The following is a 20,660-nucleotide window of genomic DNA, read 5'->3' as shown; positions in this document are numbered from 1 at the left end:
CAGATGAGTTAGCTTAAGCTCAGTTCAGTCAGTTCAGTCACTCAGTCGTGTCTGACTCTTTGAGACCCCATGGACTGCAGCACGCCAGGCCTCCCTGTCCATCACCAACTCCCGGAGTTTTCTCAGACTCATGTCCATTGAGTCGGTGATGCCATCCAACCATCTCATCCTCTGTCTTCCCCTTCTCCTCCTGCCCTCAATCTTTCCCAGCATCAGGGTCTTTGAGCTTAAGCTCAGTGAGGAAAAAATTCATTCAGGATCATCACTTAGTAGGAACTCAACCCTTCCATGATCTGACCACTTAATTTTGCCCATCCCATGTCTCTCTGAGTTCAGATAACTAGAAGTCTGATACACTGGTGAGAACATCCGTGTGGAAAAAGATTCTTTCCTTTCTCTCCCTTCTAAACAAAAATTTTACCAAAGACCACACCATTTGGTCAAACAACATATGATAGCTACAGTGGTGTTTCTTGTAATCAGTGGTCTGATGATCTGCCCACTTAATTAACAATGGTAGGATTGCATGGTGTATGTCAATGATCTCTGTAGAAAGAAGCATGTAGCTGCTGAAAAATACTTGTGGCCATTTTAGTTAATCCATAACAAGATGAAATGATTTTTAAACTGAATCAAAATCCTTGTGTTTAAACCTTTTCTTGGGGCTTCCCAGGTGACACTAGTGGTTAAGAACTCACCGCGATGCAGCTTGGATCCCTGGGTATGGAAGATCCTAGAGGAGGGAATGGCAGACCACACCAGTACTCTTGCCTGAACAATGCCATGGACAGAGGAGCCTGGTGGGCTACAGTCCATGGGGTCGCAAAGAGTCAGACACGACTGAAGAGACTTGGCACACATGCAAACCTGTTCTTGGGACTTCCCCGGAGGTCCAGTCACTCAGACTCTGCATTCACAATACATGGGGCGTAGGCTGCATCCCTGGCCAGTGAACTGATCCCCATGCTGCAATTAAGACCCAGTGCAGACAAAGAAATAAATAAATATTTTAAAAACCAACACTTTCTTTATTTTTCTCCTCTAGCAGCTGACTACGGGTGCAGTCCTGAGAAGTACATCTCCACTGTTTCAGGTCAGTTTTGAAATGGACACAAAAGTTATCTTCTGTGTGTGGACTGTCCTGATTTTCATTGTATGAGTGACAGAAAATGGCCATATAAAGCAAATAGACCTCTTAAATGTATCCAGCAGAAAAGCAGAAAATGTGCAAAGGAAAACGAATTCTGGCTCACTTGTGGATGACCCCTCTGCTTTATGACCTGAGTTTTCTGGGGTCTCAACCCTGGAGGCCCCCGACATAGCTCTCTATTTTAATTTGTCCCTCTGGGTACTGATTCACTAGGCTGGAATTCAGCCTTCTCTTGAAAGCTAGAACAAAGGATTACAAACAAGAAATTAGCAGAGCAATCAACAGGCAAGAGGATATGCATTTAATAAATGCCAACCTTTATTTTTCTAACAGGCCTAGAAAACAATTACCCAGTGGCTAGGCACCATTTGATTAAATTGCCTCTGATGATTCTGAGAGTGGTGATATGATTAAACGACTAGTGGGTGATGGGCAGTGATGCCCAGTGGACCTGGTTGTCTACATATTTATTGATATGTTGGTTTCAAGAAGGTGGGCTTCCTGACAATTTGTGGCATCTCACTTCTGTGCTCCCAAATTGGAAACTAGGCTCTATAAAAGACCTTATCAAAACCAGGGCATTTTTATATCTTCTTTCCATACGTGGTGTAAATTAGTGGGCCTGAGGGAAGAAGTATTTAATTTATTTGAAGAACTTTGGTTGTAGACATTCCATATTCAAAAGTTAAACCAGATAATTACTGTCAACTTCAGAACTGGAAGGGTCAGCCTTGAAAGGGCAAAAGGGCAAGCTCTCGGTGAGAAGTCAGTTCGTATTTGCTGATGCAAATTGGATAAGCACAGGGAGAAGCTAACACCTGCACTGGTAAGTTACCCAGGTATGCAAATACACCTGTGCAGCTTTTAAACATGGACTTTCTATAGTTCATTACAAAGTATTTCAGTGAAAATGCTTTATTTGAGCAAAATAACTAACTTGACCACCTTCAGTTAACTGACCTATTCCTAAGATGTAATTCTCCAAAACAAATTTATTTTCTTCTTGGAAGAAAAGGGCCATAAACTCAGGTATAACTCAAGAGCCTGAAAATGTAGTCACTTTCTTTTCTGCTGTTTGTCATGTGAAATAGGATGATGGTAAGTAATTTTCCTTCTTTGAATTTCAATTTTCCGATCTGTAAAATGGGTCCAAAATTGTATCAATTGAGAGATCATAAAATGTAGACGAGTGCCAGCATTGCTATCCACTCCTTTTGTGAGTGGGAACAAATCTCTTACCTACTCTAGCCTGTTTTTTTCATCTGTACAACTGAGCAGATGGTGGAGTGGAACTCAATGACTGTCAGTGTGACTCTTTGGACACTAAGGGGAGAATTCAGAAGTTTGAACCCACGACTTGAACCCAGCAGTGCTATGTCATCGCTGTGGCTGACTGTGACTGTGAATACTTCTCCCTGGGGAAAAAGGTGCCTTTTTTTTTTTTCCAATTGCTTTCATCCTGTTCTAAAGGGAACTTGTGTCCCCCTAAATGTGTAGATTACTTAACCAAATATCATTATAATTTTTTCCAGTAATAGAATTTGATGATTCTGTGAATGTTAAAGAATAAGACATTTGGTTATGGCATTAAAATACTGTCTCTTTATTCTCTTTCAAATGTTTCAAAGAGCTATTGTCTTAGGCTTTTTAATCAAAAGACTACATAGAGGGGACTGCAGAAAGATCATGAGATCTGTGGAGCCCTGCCAATGGATGCAAAATTCTGTGTGTGTGTGTACATTTTCTAGAAGAATCAATAGCTTTCATATATTTCCATATTCTCAATCATAAAAAAGTGAAGAACCACTGATTTATTGACTGGAATTGGCCTAAAATATTTTCACTAAAAAATGAAAATACTTATTGGATGATTTATTTATGAGTGATGAGGTAACAAGAGGACAAATCATTTTGACTACGATACTTGATTGGTTATTTTAATGGGTAGGCAAATATGAATCTGAGGAACAGAACCATTCACTGTAGGGAAAGCTGACACATATAAATGCTTAAGAAATTAAAATACTTCCAGCTTCCCTCCTGACTACTTTTATCCTCCCATTTTCCCTGTCTTCATCAGTCAAAACTCTAAAGACTAGGGGTACTGAGTCAAATATTTTTATATTTTACATACAATTTCTCCCCCTGAAATAATCATTATTATAACTAAAATTACTTTATTGTTGAAAACAATTTAGTATTAATAATCAAGAGACTTAAAAATCTCCATAGCTTTTGGCCAAGTAATAACATCCTTAGGTGTCTATCCTAATGAATAATCTAATGTATAAACATGTTATTTTTTTAAATTTTCCTTATAGAATATTAAATCAATTAATGAATAAGTATATTAGAATAGAAAAGGTTGAGTAAATAAATTATGTAATACCAATGCAATACTGTTTTATGCAGCAATTAAAGTATGTTTAAGGGCCTGGGAGAAGGCAATGGCACCACACTCCAGTACTCTTGCTTGGAAAATCCCATGGACGGAGGAGCCTGGTAGGCTGCAGTCCATGGGGTCCTGAAGAGTCGGACACAACTGAGTGACTTCACTTTCACTTTTCACTTTCATGCATTGGAGAAGGAAATGGCAACCCACTCCAGTGTTCTTGCCTGGAGAATGCCAGGGACAGGGGAGCCTGGTGGGCTGCCGTCTATAGGGTCACAACAGAGTCAGACACGACTGACATGACTTAGCAGCAGCAGCGGCTAAGGGCCTATATTGTGATTGTGAATGTAAAATCTAGGAAACTAAGTTTTATAGTCTGCACAATAAAAGTCATCAATGGAAGTTATCACCAAGTACTAGAATGAAGGGTGATTTATTATCTTCCTTACAGTTTTCTATTTTTATCCACTTTACAATGATAATATGCTATGCAAATATAAAAGTATAAGTTTTTGTTGAGCCTTTACAAGGCTAATATATCACACAATTCGACAATGATAATGTAACACACATATGTTATTAGGTTATTCTGTACTATCATAGGGAAATCTGTCGATAATATACACATTTCAGTTACTCTGATTTTCAGTGTTTCAAGTTTATAATTGGTCATCCTGGCTAAATTCTAAGCTTACTTGGTGACACAACTCTTTATCTTATGGATTTCTTTTGGTTCTTAGGTGAAAGATAGTTCTGGAATGGCTTAATTTGCTCACATTGATTGGGTTTTTTCCACCTGATTTTTTTTTTATAAGATTTTTTTAAAATTTTATTTTATTTAACTTTACAATATTGTATTGGTTTTGCCATATATCAAAATGAATCTGCCACAGGTATACATGTGTTCCCCATTCTGAACCCTCCTCCATCCTCCCTCCCCATACCCTCTTCCCAGTGCACCAGCCCCAAGCATCCAGTATCGTGCATCAAACCTGGACTGGCAACTCGTTTCATATATGGTATTATACATATTTCAATGCCATTCTCCCAAATCATCCCACCCTCTCCCTCTCCCACAGAGTCCAAAAGACTGTTCTATGCATCAGTATCTCTTTTGCTGTCTCGTATACAGGGTTATTGTTACCATCTTTCTAAATTCCATATATATGCGCACTGACTCGATGGACGTGAGTCTGAGTGAACTCCAGGAGTTGGTGACGGACAGGGAGGCCTGGCGTGCTGCGATTCATGGGGTTGCAAAGAGTCGGACACGACTGAGCGACTGATCTGATCTGATACTGTATTGGTGTTTTTCTTTCTGGCTTACTTCACTCTGTATAATAGGCTCCAGTTTCATCCATCTCATTAGAACTGATTCAAATGTATTCTTTGTAATGGCTGAGTAATACTCCATTGTGCATATGTACCACAGCTGTCTTATCCATTCATCTGCTGATGGACATCTAGGTTGCTTCCATGTCCTGGCTATTATAAACAGTGCTGCGATGAACATTGGGGTACACATGTCTCTTTCAGTTCTGGTTTCCTCATTGTGTATGCCCAACAGTGGGATTGCTGGATCATAAGGCAGTTCTATTTCCAGTTTTTTAAGGAATCTCCACACTGTTCTCCATAGTGGCTGTACTAGTTTGCATTCCCACCAACAGTTTAAGAGGGTTCCCTTTTCTCCACACCCTCTCCAGCATTTATTGCTTGTAGACTTTTGGATCGCAGCCATTCTGACTGGTGTGAAATGGTACCTCATAGTGGTTTTGATTTGCATTTCTCTGATAATGAGTGATGTTGAGCATCTTTTCATGTGTTTGTTAGCCATCTGTTTTTAAGGTGTGTGTCTCTGAGGTTGTTGGTACTGTTTAGTCTCTAAGCTGTGTGTGATTTTTGGCCACCTCATGGACTCTAGCCCACCAGGCTCCTCTGTCCATGGGATTTCCAAGGCAAGAATACAGAAATGGGTAGCCATTTCCTTCTCTAGGGTATCATCCCAATTCAGGGATTGAGCCCGTGTCTCTGCATTGCAGGCAGACTCTTCACCACTGAACTACCAGGGGAACCCATAGCTCTGAGGAGAGAGAAACAAATGCATTTATTAACTTCATGAGACCTGGAAGAACAGAAGCATCCACAAATATGCTGATCCAGTGTCACAGCCTTGTGGGACAGTGGTGATCTTGAAGACAGAGGAAAACCACAGTCGGTTTTGTGGCTTCATCTGAGTCATGTTCAGACTCAAAATCCTTCAAGTCACTCTTACAAAACTCCAGCTCTCTTGAATGATCAATAGTAACTTCCTGGTCTTTGACCATCATAGGCACGTGCTGTGAAATTTTGAAAGCCGTTATTGTATGCACAGTATTTAGGGGGAGATGAAATCCTGCCTTCATGATTATACCATCGAGGGCAATTACAAAGACATACGGCCCAACAAAGCACATATTCTTTGTGTCTGGTATTTTATCCTTTTGCAATTGGTACCTCAGATAATAGAATATTCTCTTGTGTTGTCACTGGGATATTTTCATTTTTCACTGGCTATTTCATGCTATCCTGAGCATTTAGCCTAACACCAATTCTGGAGTGTCAGACAAAGGATGTCTTCCTATCACTGAGCGAAACTATTTGAGATTTGTTTGGGCTGAGGGCAGGAGTAGACAGCTGGGAGGCATTTTGGTCAAGGAGAAAAATGACATTTTCTGAACTGGAATGATAGATTGGGAAGCTTGCAGATCTTTGTTCATAGTTCTTTTCTGGGAGGGGGAAAAATAGGGAAATTCTAACCAGTTGCCAAAACTAATCAAAAATGAACCCAGCAGGCTGCTCCCCCCACATTGAATTTACAAGGTAATGATAATCCCAGTTATTTACAAACACGTATTTAAAAATCCAGTTTCTCTGTTCAAAAGATTGTAAGGGTTGAATATCGGGTTTTTATTTCTGATATATAAGTAGGAAATATACAGTTGTGATAAAATTCTTACACTAAGTTAGCTAAACAATTTGTTGATAGCATTAGATGACACAATCCATGAACATTATGGGCAGCCTGAATTTTGGCATGTGTACAAAGGTTTTAGTGAACACACACGCCAGTGGAACCTGCCTTGCTTACTCAGGGCCAGGCAGCCATGTTTTATGTCCCTCTCCTGATTTCTTGCATTCTTTCTAATACTGATCTTATTGTTCAGTTGCCAAGACTTGTCTGACCCTGTGACCCCGTGGACTATAGCACTCCAGACCTCTCTGTCCTTCACTATCTCCCCAAGTTTGCTCAGATGTATGTTCATTGATGCCGTCCAGCCTCCTCATCGTCTGCCACCGTCTTCTCCTGTTGCCTTCAATCTTTCCCAGCATCAAGATCTTTTCCAATGAGTCAATTGTTTGCATCAGGTGGCCAAAGTATTGGAGTTTCTGCTTCAGCATCAGTCCTTCCAATGAATATTCAGGACTCATTTCCTTTAGGATGGACTGGTTGGATCTCCTTGCAGTCCAAGGGACTCTGCTCTTACAGATCATGAGAACTCTCTCTCTCTTTTAGCCATGCTTTGTTTAGGGTCCCCTATGTGTGAAACAGAAACAACCACACATTTTGCTTCGTTTTATTCTGTTAAAAGTCTGCATGCACAGAACTCGTCAATTTCTCTGAAGGCCTCTGTAATCTCACACCACAGGTAAGTTGGAGTGATGACCAGATCAGAAAGTTCAGTGTGATATAAGTTTGAATAGTGACTGCAAGGAGCAGCAGAGGAAATGTATCTTGAACTTTCTTGAGAATAGAGCTCTCTGGAGCATGGCTGGTGCATCTGTGAGTATGCACAACTATGCAAGATGATCTTTTGCTGGATAAAATTCTTTTTCTACTTAGCTTTTGTTCATCCTTTTAAAATCTGCATATTTAGGTAGGTTTTATAATACTCTTTGTGACCCCGTGGACAGTAGCCCGCCAGGCTCCTCTGTCAGTGGAATTCTCCAAGAGTGGGTTGCCATTCCCTTCTCCAAGGGATCTTCCCAACCCAGACATTGAACCTGGATCTCCTGGATTGCAGGCAGATTCTTTACCATCTGAGTCACCAGGGAAGCCCTCACACATGTATAATTTACATATAAAAAGTGGGAAAAGTGACAGATTTTATTTTCCTGGCCTCCAAAATCACTGTGGATGGTGACTGCAGCCACAAAATTAAAAGACACTTGCTCCTTGGAAGAAAAGCTATGCCAAACCTAGACAGTGTATTAAAAAGCAGAGACATCACTTTTCCGACAAAGGTCCCTATAATCCAAGCTATGGTTTTTCCAGTAGTCATGTACAGATGTAAATGTTGGACCATAAAGTAGGCTGAGAACTGAAGAATTGATGCTTTTGAGCTGTGGTGCTACAGAAGACTCTTGAGAGTCCCTTGGACAGGAAGGAGATCAAACCAGAAAATCCTTAAGGAAATCAACCCTAAATATTCACTGGAAGGACTGATGCTGAAGCCAATGCTCTGGTACTTTGGCCACCTAATGCCAAGAGCCCACTTATTGGAAAAGACCCTGATGCTGTGAAAGACTGAGGGCAGGAGAAGAAGCAGGTGACAGAGGATGAGATTGTTGGATGGCATTACTGACTCAATGGAAATGGATTTCAGCAAACTCTGGGAGACAGTAAAGGACAGGGAAGCCTGGCATGCTGCAGTTTATAGGGTCGCAAAGAATTGAGTATGACATGACTGAGCAGCTGAACACCAACAACATACTGTGGATAATCTTTAAATTCTTCTTTTTCTGATGGGGGTCTCAATATGAAAAGTTTAGATAATATTGCCTATGAATTTGAAATTGTTTTATTTTCCTATCTCAATCCATATTTATTGACTGTTTATCAATGTCAAGAAGTTATAATTCTTAATTTGTAATTGAATATTTTCAAAGAAGCATTCCTTTTCCCTTTGTTAAGCTAAGAAGCAGCATTGTAGCTGCAACAAGCCAGGAATCTTGGGTTGTCTTTTCTCAGAGGAAGAATTGTTCACACCTACTGTGGTCAGAATCACTGCAGATGGTGACTGCAGCCATGAAATTAAAAGACGCTTACTCCTTGGAAGGAAAGTTATGACCAACCTAGATAGAATATTGAAAAGCAGAGACATTACTTTGCCAACAAAGGTCTGTCTAGTCAAGACTATGGTTTTTCCAGTAGTCATGTATGGATGTGACAGTTGGACTGTGAAGAAAGCTGAGCGCCGAAGAATTGATGCTTTTGAACTGTGGTGTTGGAGAAGAGTCTTGAGATTCCCTTGGACTGCAAGGAGATCCAACTAGTCCATTCTGAAGGAGATCAGCCCTGGGATTTCTTTGGAAGGACTGATGCTAAAGCTGAAACTCCAATACTTTGGCCACTCATGCTAAGAGTTGACTCATTGGAAAAGAGTCTGATGCTGGGAGGGATTGGGGGCAGGAGGAGAAGGGGATGACAGAGGATGAGATGGCTGGATGGCATCACTGACTCAATGGACGTGAGTCTGGGTGAACTCCGGGAGTTGGTGATGGACAGGGAGGCCTGGCGTGCTGCGATTCATGGGGTCGAAAAGAATCAGACACGACTGAGTGACTGAACTGAACTGAACTGACTGTGGTCAGGATCTATTTCTTCAGGCAGGAGAGCTGATGGAATAGAACACAGTACTGAGCAGAGGGAGTGGGCTCAACCACTATGCCAACTGTCTCCTTTAGAAAAACCCATCAGTAGCCAACGCATCGGTGTTCAAGGGAGCAAGTGGAGTTTGTCATCTCCGGAATTTGAAAGCAGAGCTCCTAAAGGTACAATGGCCAGCATGGAGCTCGGGCTGCAGGTCCTGAGGATTCACCCATGCAATAATGCTTCTCCAAAGGTCAATTTAGAAAGCCAGTGCTTACTTTGGAAGGAGGGAGGATCCGGAATACTAAGGAAAACAGCTCTGGGCAAAGAAAACTGAACTGCAAGTAGAGCACAGGCAAAACTTATGACACCCCATGGGTCAATCTTTCAGTATCTTTAGTTCAGTTTAGTCACTCAGTCGTGTCTGACTCTTTGTGACACCATGGACTACAGCACACCAGGCTTCCCTGTCCCTCACCAACTCCCAGAGATTCCTCAAACTCATGTCCATCAACTCGGTGATGCCATCCAACCATCTCACCCTCTCTCACCCCCTTCTCCTCCTGCCTTCAATCTTTACCAGCCTCAGGGTCTTTTCCAATGTGTTGGCTCTTCACATTAGGTGTCCAAAGTACTAGAGCTTCAACTTCATAATCAGTCCTTCCAATGAATATTCAGGGTTGATTTCCTTTAGCATTGATTGGTTTGATCTCCTTAGTGTCCAAAGGACTCTCAAGAGTCTTCTCAGCACCACAATTCAAAAGCATCAGTTCTTCCATGCTCAGCTTTCTTTACGGTCCAAGTCTCACATCTGTACATGACTACTGGAAAAACCATAGCTTTGTTTATATGGACCTTTGTGGGAAAAGCGATGTCTCTGATTTTAATATTCTGTCTAGGTTTGTCATAGTTTTCTTTCCAAGGATCAGACGTCTTTTAATTTTGTGGCTGCAGTCACCATCTGCAGTGGTTTTGGAGCCCAGCATTTGCTACCTCCACTTGTGTAATTCCAAAAGTTGCTACATCCATCTCTCTGAGAAATGTTGGTTTTTTGATAACTGGCGAAGGATTGCTCATTTCTTCAAAGTGCAAAGCTGTGAAACCTCAAGGGGTTACATTTATCCCTTTCAAATCCCTGCTGACAAGCAACATGGGGCATGTAAAAATGGTTTAAAACGTGCATGCTGAGAAAACCTTGTCCCAGAGTGATACACTTCACAAACATAACTCAGTAGAAAGGTTTTCCCTAGATTCCTCTTCTCGCTAACCTCTTTCTAATTTGCTATTAATATCTGATATTTTCCTTTTTCCATTTCCTTTGATCTTCCCTTACTACTAATTTGTAGGAAGACATAAGATCATTAAGTTCTAAACAATCATGTTCTTGCTTCCAGTGCGTATGTGTGCATGGGTATGCACGTGTGTATACAGAGGAACTTAAAAGTCAGAAAGACAGGTTCAAATCCAGGCTCAGTCACAAGAAGAGTATTAGAATTGGGATAAGGACTGAACTTTTATGATTTCCAGTTTCTTCTCAAATAAAACTAAAAATACTACTACTTTCAAAGCTTTTGAGGGAACAGAGAAATTATCAATTTAATTGTAAATTTAGCTTCCTTAATCACTCAGATGGTAAAGAATCTGCCTGCAATGCAAGAGACCTGGGTTTGATCTGTGGATTGGGAAGATCCCCTAGAGAAGGGAAAGGCAATCCACTCCAGTACTCTTGCCCAGAGAATTCCATGGACAGACCATGGGGTTGCAAAGAGTTGGACACAACTGAGCAACTAACACACACACAATTGTAAATTTAATGATCAATTTGACTGATATTGGCCAAAACTCAATAACAAGGCACAATATTCTGAAACTTTAGTTATGTTATTTAATTTGACAATTAAAAGCAGGTGTCTAATCTAAAACAATACATATTAATAAATCTGGAGTTTTATCTTTACTCTTTGTGTTTTCTTTGGAATCTAACGTCCACATAGCTGTTGAGGATCAAAGCCTCCCAATGCCAGAAAACTGGAAAATTGTGTTCTCCAGGTGTACATTGGATGGACCAAAAGATGATCATACCAATTGAAGTAAGTCAGACAGAGAAAGACAAGTACAATATGGTGTCACTTACATGTGGAATCTTAAAAATATCTTACAAATGAACTTATTTACAAAACAGAAACAGACTCATGGACATAGAAAGCAGACTTATGGGTACCAAAAGAGAAGCAGCTGCTGAGTCACTTCAGTCATGTCCGATTCTGTGCGACCCCATAGACGGCAGCCCACCAGGCTCCCCCGTCCCTGGGATTCTCTAGGCAAGAACACTGGAGTGGGTTGCCATTTCCCTCTCCAATGCATGAAAGTGAAAAGTGAAAGTCACTCAGTCGTATCCGACTCTTAGCGACCCCATGGACTGCAGCCTTCCAGGCTCCTCCATCCATGGGATTTTCCAGGCAAGAATACTGGAGTGGGGTGCCATTGCCTTCCCCGAAAGAGAAGCAGGGGGAGGGATAAATTGGAAGTATGGGATTAACGGATGCAAACTGCCATATACAAGATAGATAAACAACAGGATCTAGTGTGAAGCATAGGAAACCATATTCAATATCTTGTAATAAACTGTAATGGAAATGAACAAAAAAATTATATAGATATATACATATGCAGGCAGGCATGCAAACTCAGTTGCTCAGCTGTGTTCGAATCTCTGTGACCCCATGGACTGCAGCTCACCAGGCTCCTCTGTCCATGGGATTTTCCCAGGTAGAATACACGAGTGGGTTGCCATTTCCTCCTCCAGAGGATCTTCTTGACCCAGGGATCAAACTCAAGTCTCCTGAACCTCCTGCATTGGGAAGCAGGTTCCTTACCACTGAGCCACGAACCACCTAGGAAGCTGATATATGCACAGTCAAATCACTTTGCTGTGCACCTCAAACTAACACAATATTGCAAATCAACCATACTTCAATTAAAAAAAAAAAAAGAACAGAACAAGGTGGTGTCTGTGGATTTGTGCTGAAATGAACAGTCTGTATTTAGGTTTGTAAGTGGTTTGTAAATAAGTTCATTTGTACTCCTTTTTAGAATCCACATATAAGTGGTGTCATATAGTAGTCTTTTCTGCCTGACTTAATTTACTTAGTATGATCATCTTTAGGTCCATCCACATTGCCGCACATGACATTATTTCATTTTCATTCTTTTTTATGGCTGAGTATTCGGGCTTCCCAGGTGGCGCTAGTACTAAAGAACCTGCCTGCCAATGCAGGAGACAAGAGACGTGGGTTCAATCCGTGGATTGGGAAGATTCCCTGGAGAAGGGCACAGCAACCCACTCCAGGATTCTTGCCTGGAGAATCCCATGGACAGAGGAGCCTGGGGGACTACAGTTCATAGGACACGAGTCAGACACGACTGAAGCGACTTAGCACACACACACAATTTTCCATTTTGCATTACTCCATATATCTTATATATGGGCTTCCCAGATGGCTCAGTGGTAAAGAATCCAACGCAGGAGACTCAGGTTCGATCCCTGAGTCAAGAAGATCCTCTGGAGTAGAAAATGGCAACCCACTCTAATATTCTTGCTTGGAAAATACCATGGATAGAGGAGTCTGGTGGGCTACAGTCCATGGGGTCGCAAAAGTGTCAGACACGTCTGAGTGACGGAGCATGCACACACACTAAAATGAACCGTCTGAACTAACAAAATTAAGAAAAACTGTTTTCATTCTTCAAAGCCTGGCATAACCCAGGCTCTATCTGAAGAGACTGAGCCACTGAACTTCCATCATCATGGTTTTTGCAATCTCCAGAATGGCCAAACTCCAAATATGGAGGGAGAAAAAAATACTTCTCCCTTCTGTGTGTGACTAAATTCTCCACATATCTCTATCTGGCTTATAAATATCACAGGCAGTCAGTGAGTTACTGCCAGGCTGAATGATCCTCTTTAGAAGCCTCTTTCTAGGTTTTTGAGTAAAGGTTTCCCTTATTAATTTTCCAGCCCGCATTCACTTAGCATTTGCTTTGAGGCATAATTGACAGGCAGGGTGACACCCGCCTAAGAGAAAGCCATAAATCAGAAATAATTTCCAAAATTGGCTGAGGGGCTGAAGTGTTGAATAGGCAAATACAGGTAAAAATCTCTTTATTAGGGCTGACAAGGACAGCAAATGTCAGCGAAGTGTTTCTTAATGTACCGGGCGAGATTAATTTGGGGGCCCTTCCTGAGCCGATGGTGTGTTGCGCGTTCTCTAACAAGTCACCTCTTGGGGCTCTGAAGGAGGAGAGTTGTTGGGGCTGTAATTGAAGAAAGAGCCAAGTCCTGGAAGGCTGGGAGAGCCACTCCCGCTGCATCGCCCTCCTCCTGGAAAAATTACTCGTCTGTCTAACACTCTATTTGCATTTTGCATCTTTAGTGGAAAAGAGCTATAAGTCATGATCCAAAGAACTTGGCAGGATAATGAAGCCAAACGACGTGTCCAAAAGGAGAGAAATAATCCACTGATGGTAACTGAAGAAAACCTGCTTGATAAATGAGAATTTGGGGAGGTTGAACTGAACATGTATACAATTTCCTCCATTCACAAATGATAATAATATGAATTAGATGCCTATCTTGGGAAGATAGAATAATGCCATTTTCTCCCCGTCTATTTCAGGTTCTTGGGGATTCTGGCATAGGCCCCTTCCAACCCAAATTCATGGACTTTTATTAAAATGACAAAATTTGGTCATTTTGTATACTGTCTACACAGATGCTTGTGCTATAAATTAAAAAGAAAAAAAATTACACTGCTTTTTTAAACTTCCAGGTGTCTATTTAAAGATGTTATCTAAGTTATAGCTGATAGCAGCAAGATGAAAAAATAGAAAATAAGATGAAAATTATACGCTAGGAAAAATTACATACCAGGTCATTCTGGGAAACCTACACAGTAGCAAAAATTTAATCCCATCCTGGAAGGTTCCCCTGTTAACAGTTCATAAAAGAGATCAGGCTAAGTGAATTTAATCCACAGATGTAATTAAGCAGGCTTATTTTTAGAAAATTAAGAAATGAAGATATTTACTAGCCAGCATCAGGAACATAATACTTTTCAGGGCCACTTTATCGGACAAGCCAAAATTATCCAGATTAAAAAAAAAGTGCTGAGCAACTACTAAGATTAGCCACCAAGTCTATGCAAGACACTGTATAAGCCACCTTTCTTATTCAGTCTTCACAAACCCTGCAAAGGCAGTCATTAGTATTCAATTCAGTGAAAGTAACAGAAGCACAAAATAATAGCGACAGTATTATTTAGAAATAATTATTAGAAATAACAGGGGACAGTATTTCCTTGCAAGAAACATACGTAAAGGAGAGCAGCTCAACTGCCGCTGTGACTCTGCTTCTCAAAATCCCACCAGGTGAGTAGCCTTTCCACCCGTGTTTCTAGTTGCTCGAAGGTGTGGTCGATTCTCCTTCACGGTCCAAGACGGAGGTCTAGCATCTCATGTGTGTTCTGGGTGCCGGGACGAAGAAAAGATGAAGGAAGGCAGAGACGTCTGTCAGATCTCTTCAGAAAGTCTCTGGCAAGGAGTTTAATGGCGTTTACATCTCATTCATCTGATGTTAAGTGCAAGAGAGTCTAGGAACCATAGCTTTTATTCTAGGCAGCACTGCATCCAACAAAGTCAAGTCTCCTCTGATTACAGAAGAAGACAAAAATGAATAGAGGGAGACAATTAACAGTCTCAGGCATAATATTATTTTCCCTGTTTTACAGGTTGGAAAACAGAATCTAAGGAAGGTGAAATAACTTTCCCTAAATTAAAAAAAAAAAAAGAAAAAAATCGAGTAAGCAATTTTAGAGCCTGCATTCTTCTCATTTGCCATAAGGCATAAAAAGGATAAAAACCAACCCAATTAAATTTTTTACACTGTCAATTAAATTCAGTCCAATTCAACTAATTCTAAAAGCTCATATCTTGCTCTCACCATAAGTAAGAAACTATTTTAAGCATAGAGCACTGTGTTAGCTATAAGAGGATTTATGAAACAGAAATGTGAATGGAAATATAGATATGTTATATCCTTTCAGTAGATCTATAGATGGCAGCGGAGATGAAAACATAGTTACAGGCAAAATCAGAGGCTGATTCTCATGGAAACTGAGGGAGCTTAGGCCTCAGGACCTCTCACTTGCTCAAGACTTTGAAGGCCCAAGGAGAGGGCGCAGCACCGCATGCCATGGTCATCTGATTTTGTGCAGAAGATATTTTAAATGTAATGGGTTAAGATTTCTGTCTCTTTCCTTTTTGACTTTGTTTATTTCGCCTTTTCCCTTATGCTGGGTAGAACACTGCATTGATACCAGTCATTTCGGGGACCTACCTTAGAGGATGAATTGGGAGTCTGTTTAGTCTGAGTTTATGATGATACATTTACATGATTCACTATTATTTCTGTGCAGAGTCAATTTATTATTAGCAATTCTGGGGTAGGAATGCATTCAAGTACACTCTTACAAGTACACTTCTACAAATAATCAAACATAGTGAATAGCATCAATACATTGGGGGGAAAATCAGTATTAGGTGATTTGACATAAACAATTTGTGTTGAAAGAGCTAAAAATACTGATGTTACTTACACAGAAGTAGGCAAACTGGCTAATGAGTGGTGTCAAAGACTATTTCACCCCTTAGAAAAACTGAAATGCCCTGAAATCTTATAGCTCCTATATAAAAAGACTTGGGAAAGATTTTCCTATGTTTGACAATAATTCTATATTTTACATGAAATTGTCATTAATGACAGTTGTAATTTTTTAAATATTTTCCCAAATGTTCAGTAGTTTAAATGGTAGAGCTTAATTATCACCATGTTGAAAAGAAAATCTATCTTTTGAATTTCTCTATAGAGTGAAATATTATGAAGTTAGTTACATGAAGAAGTACTCAAAGTATATGTAGAAAAATGTAAGAAAAAGGTATTACAGAGATGCCAAACTGTTAACTTGAAATTTATCGTGGTAAAAATCTGGATTTAGTGACATTTGTGGCAATTATTAATCTTTTTTTAAATTTGCAATTTGTTGTACTGGTTTCATTTTCAATAAATATTGCACTTTGTATCTGATGTTGTGTATTATTAATATTTTTGTTAAAGAGGACTGTCAAAATTGTATAAGCTTCAAGGTTAATAAAACTGGTCCACTTATGGGTATAATTACAAGTCAGAATGTGACTCTCAGAGCCTTGGATGGCTGCAGAGCAGGAGGAGGATTTGCAAGTTTGGAAGAGTTAGAGCAGTAATTAATTTCTTTCTCTGGGAATAGCATATTGAAGGCAATATCCAGAGAAGAAAAGACTGAAATCTGCAAGACTGAGGTAAGGTGAGATGCGGAAGATGTGGGTTCTTTCTGGCTGACAAAAAAGAAAAATTCAGGACGACACAATGTTGGAAGGATCTAAGGACCACACTGCGGTGCCTTGCTCAGTGCAATCCTCTTCTCCATCTTTCTTGCAGTTTTTCATTAAAAGAAAAAGAAAAAGTGTGGCTCACCAATGCTGTGGTCTAGTGGACACTTACATGAAAGACAAGAGTATATCACAAATACATAAAAAATTTTTGTAGATAACACTTTATTAAGTTAAGAATACTCCTAGTTTTCTGAGCTATATATTCCTAGCATTCTTATTTTCTTAATTATGAATGACTGCTAAGTCACTTCAGTCGTGTCCAACTCTGTGCGACCCCATAGACGGTAGCCCACCAGGCTCCCCGGTCCCTGGGATTCTCCAGGCAAGAACACTGGAGTGGGTTGCCATTGCCTTCTCCAATTATCAATGACTACTGAATTTTTAAAAATGATTTTTTAGCATTGATTGAGGTAGTCATGTGATTTTTCTCTTTTTGCTATTAATATTATGAATTTAAATTTTGAATATTGAACCAACCTTGCCTCTCTGGGAAAAATCATATTTAGACAGAATATATATTTTAGCTATTGCTTTATTCTATTTCTTAATATTTTGGTGTCAAGGTTATGCTGACCTCATAAACCAAGTTGGGATATTTTTCCTCTTTCCTATGTTATGAAAGATATTGTGTGACATTGGTAGTAATTTTTCCTTAAATGTTTGAAAGCAGTTACCACTGAAGGCATCAGGGTCTGAAGAGATTTTTTTGTTCCTTTCTTTGATTGTTTGAGGGGGTAGGAAGAATGAGAAACTTTCAAATTTTATATTTAATGTTTTAATAAGTATAGAGTTTTGTGTTCTTTAAAATACATGTTAAGTCCTAACCCTCTTTGTGTCTCTGTGTAAAGATGATGCATCTAGGGGGTAATTAAGGTTAAATGAGGTCATAATCATGGGGTCCTGTTCTGATAGCACCAGCACCCTCAGGACAAACAGCAGGGGGCCCAGGAAAAGCTGTGTGATGTCATATCAGGACAGCCATCTGCCAGTCAGGAAGAGCTGCTGCTGCTGCTAAGTCGCTTCAGTTGTGTCCGACTCTGTGCGACCCCATAGACGGCAGCCCACCAGGCTCCCCGTCCCAGGGATTCTCCAGGCAAGAACACTGGAGTGGGTTGCCATTTCCTTCTCCAAGTCAGGAAGAGAACTCTCTTCAAAAACCGAATCAGCTGATACTTTGTTGATGGACTTTTAGCCTCCAGAACTGTTAGACACCAATTTCTATTGCTTAAGCCACCCCGTCTCTGACATTTTGCTGTGGCATCCTGAACTGACTATGCAAACTTTGCAGTTCCTTTCTGTTTACTATTTGGAAGGTTGTCGTTTTCTTTTTTCCAAGTAAATTGTCAATTTTGTTTAGGCTGTTGAATTTATTGCCTTTTTTTTTTTTTCAAAATATCCTAGTATTATCCTTTTAACTCCTATAGGATTTGTAGGATGTCTCTCTTTTTCTCCTTGATATTATTAATTTGTACCATCTCTCTTTTTATTTGATCAATCTAGCAAGCAGTTTAACAATTTTATTCTTTTTGAAGAGCTGTTTACTTTGGTAATTTTCTTCATTGCTTCTCTCTATTCTGTTCTTCTGTTTCCTGTTTCATTGGTTCTGCTTGATCATTTTATTCATTCTGCTTTGGTCTTTTATTGCTTCACTTCTCCTGTCTTAGAATTTACTATACTGTTTCTCTATTTTCTTAAAGTGGAAGTTTATATTACAGATTATTTTTTTTAATTTACTCTTTTCACTTTCAAGCATTTAAAGACACAAATTTCCCCTAAGAGCTGCTTTAGTTACATCCTACCAATTTTGATATGGAATATTTGTCCTTAGCATTCAGTTAGAATAATTTCTAATTACACTTGTGATATTTTATTTGACCCCTGGGTTATTTGCCTATCATTTAAATTTTAAATGTTTTACGTTTTCTTATCTATTTTATTGTTTCTGACTTCTAATGGAATTTCATTGATGCTAGAGAAAATAGTTTATAAAATTTCAACATTTTTTTAATCTATTAAAATTTATAGTACATCATGTGGTGTAACTTGTTGAACAATCCCTATATATTGAAAAAAATCCATATTCACAGTTATCAGTATAATTTTCTGTTGGTGTCAATATAAGTCAAGTTTTTTATAGTGTTGTTTAAATATACTATATTTGTAATGATTTTTTTGGTTAGCTTTACCTGTCAATTACTGACAGAGAGATATTGAAATCTCCACATATGAGTCTGAGTTTATGTAGTATTCTTTATAGGTCTATTTTTTTATTCACCTACTTTGAAACTGATTAAATGAGTATACATATAGGGCTGTTTTATGTTGTGAATATCTTTATCAATATGAATTGATGCTTTTTTTCATTATGAAGTGACCCAGTTTATTTCTGGTAATGATATTCCTGTTTTCCAATTTACTATGTTTGATGTCAATATAACTACACAAGCAAGCTTCCAAGGTGGTGCTGGTGGCAAAGAGCCCACCTGCCATTGCAGGAGATGAAAGGGATGTGGGTTCGATCCTGGGCTTGGGAAGATCCCCTGGAGAAGGAAACGGCAACCCACTCCAGTATTCTTGCTGGAGAATTCACATGAACAGAGAGGCCTGGCAGGCCACAGTCCACAAAAGCTGGACATGACTGAGTGACTGAGCACACGTGCCCACACATAGGCAATCTCATAATTACTTTCCCCATGGCATATTTTTTCCCTATTTTTTTACTTTCAATATATCTGTGATTTTATAGTCAAAGTGTATCTCCTGTAAAAAGCCCATTCTTGAGTCTTTAGTTTATTTTCATCCTGAAATTTTTAATTTTTTCCATGGGTTGTATTATACTCATTTACGTTTAATATATTTTTACTTAACTATATGTCTAAGTTTAAGTCAAACATTTTGCTACTGGTTTCCTGTCTGCACTCTCTATTTTTTGTTATTTCTTTGTTTCTCTTTTCTTGCTTTCTCTTTGGATTATTTATAAATTTTAAATATTTCACTGTACCTTTTCTATTGTTTTTTAGCTGCTGCTACTGCTGCTGCTAAGTCACTTCAGTCATGTCTGACTCTGTATGACCCCATAGACAGCAGCCTACCAGGCTCCCCCATCCCTGGGATTTTCTAGGCAAGAACACTGGAGTGGGTTGCCATTTCCTTCTCCAATGCATGAAAGTGAAAAAGTGAAAATGAACTTGCTCAGTCGTGTCTGACTCTTAGCGACCCCCTGGAACTGCAGCCTACAGCCTACCAGGCTCCTCCGTCCATGGGATTTTCCAGGCAAGAGTACTGGAGTGGGGTGCCATTGCCTTCTCCAGTTTTTTAGCTATACTCTTTGAATTATATTTGTATCAGTTCAGTTCAGTCGCTCAGTTGTGTCCGAATCTTTGCGACCCCATGAATCGCAGCACGCCAGGCTTCCCTGTCCATCACCAAGTCCCGGAATTCACTCAGACTCACGTCCATCAAGTCAGTGATGCCATCCAGCCATCTCATCCTGTCGTCCCCTTTTCCTCCTACCCCCCATCCCTCCCAGCATCAGAGTCTTTTCCAATGAGTCAACTCTTCACATGAGGTGGCCAAAGTACTGGAGTTTCAGCTTTAGCATCATTCCTTCCAAAGAAATCCCAGGGCTGATCTCCTTCAGAATGGACTGGTTGGATCTCCTTGCAGTCCAAGGGACTCTCAAGACTCTTCTCCAACACCACAGTTCAAAAGCATCAATTCTTCGGTGCTCAGCCTTCTTCACAGTCCAACTCTCACATCCATACATGACCACAGGAAAAACCATAGCCTTGACTAGACGAACCTTTGTGGGCAAAGTAATGTCTCTGTTTTTGAATATGCTATCTAGGTTGGTCATAACTTTCTTTCCAAGGAGTAAGCGTCTTTTAATTTGATGGCTGCAGTCACCATCTGCAGTGATTTTGGAGCCCCAAAAAATAAAGTCTGACACTGTTTCCCCATCTATTTCCCATGAAGTGATGGGACCAGATGCCATGATCTCTATA

The 20,660-nt window shown here is 39.9% G+C and overlaps 1 long non-coding RNA gene across 2 annotated transcripts in view; it reads left to right on the top strand.

The window, feature by feature from the left end:
* LOC104992882 overlaps positions 1-20,660 on the top strand; it is a 174,345-nt gene that overhangs the window by 73,639 nt on the left and 80,046 nt on the right. Inside the window, exons 2-4 of one of the 2 annotated variants that reach the window (XR_825765.1) lie at positions 1,046-1,093; positions 2,429-2,577; positions 5,582-5,836. This is a non-coding gene — a long non-coding RNA (uncharacterized LOC104992882). Of the gene's footprint in view, positions 1-1,045; positions 1,094-2,428; positions 2,578-5,581; positions 5,837-20,660 lie in introns of those variants that run through there. The other variant, XR_825764.1, reaches the window with a different exon arrangement.

The sequence above is a fragment of the Bison bison genome, unplaced genomic scaffold, assembly GCF_000754665.1.
Source record: "Bison bison bison isolate TAMUID 2011002044 unplaced genomic scaffold, Bison_UMD1.0 scf7180017864227, whole genome shotgun sequence".
In the NCBI taxonomy this organism is placed as follows: Eukaryota; Metazoa; Chordata; class Mammalia; order Artiodactyla; family Bovidae; genus Bison; species Bison bison.
Note: the sequence above shows the minus strand (reverse complement) of the source record. Positions and strands in the feature narration are given on the sequence as shown.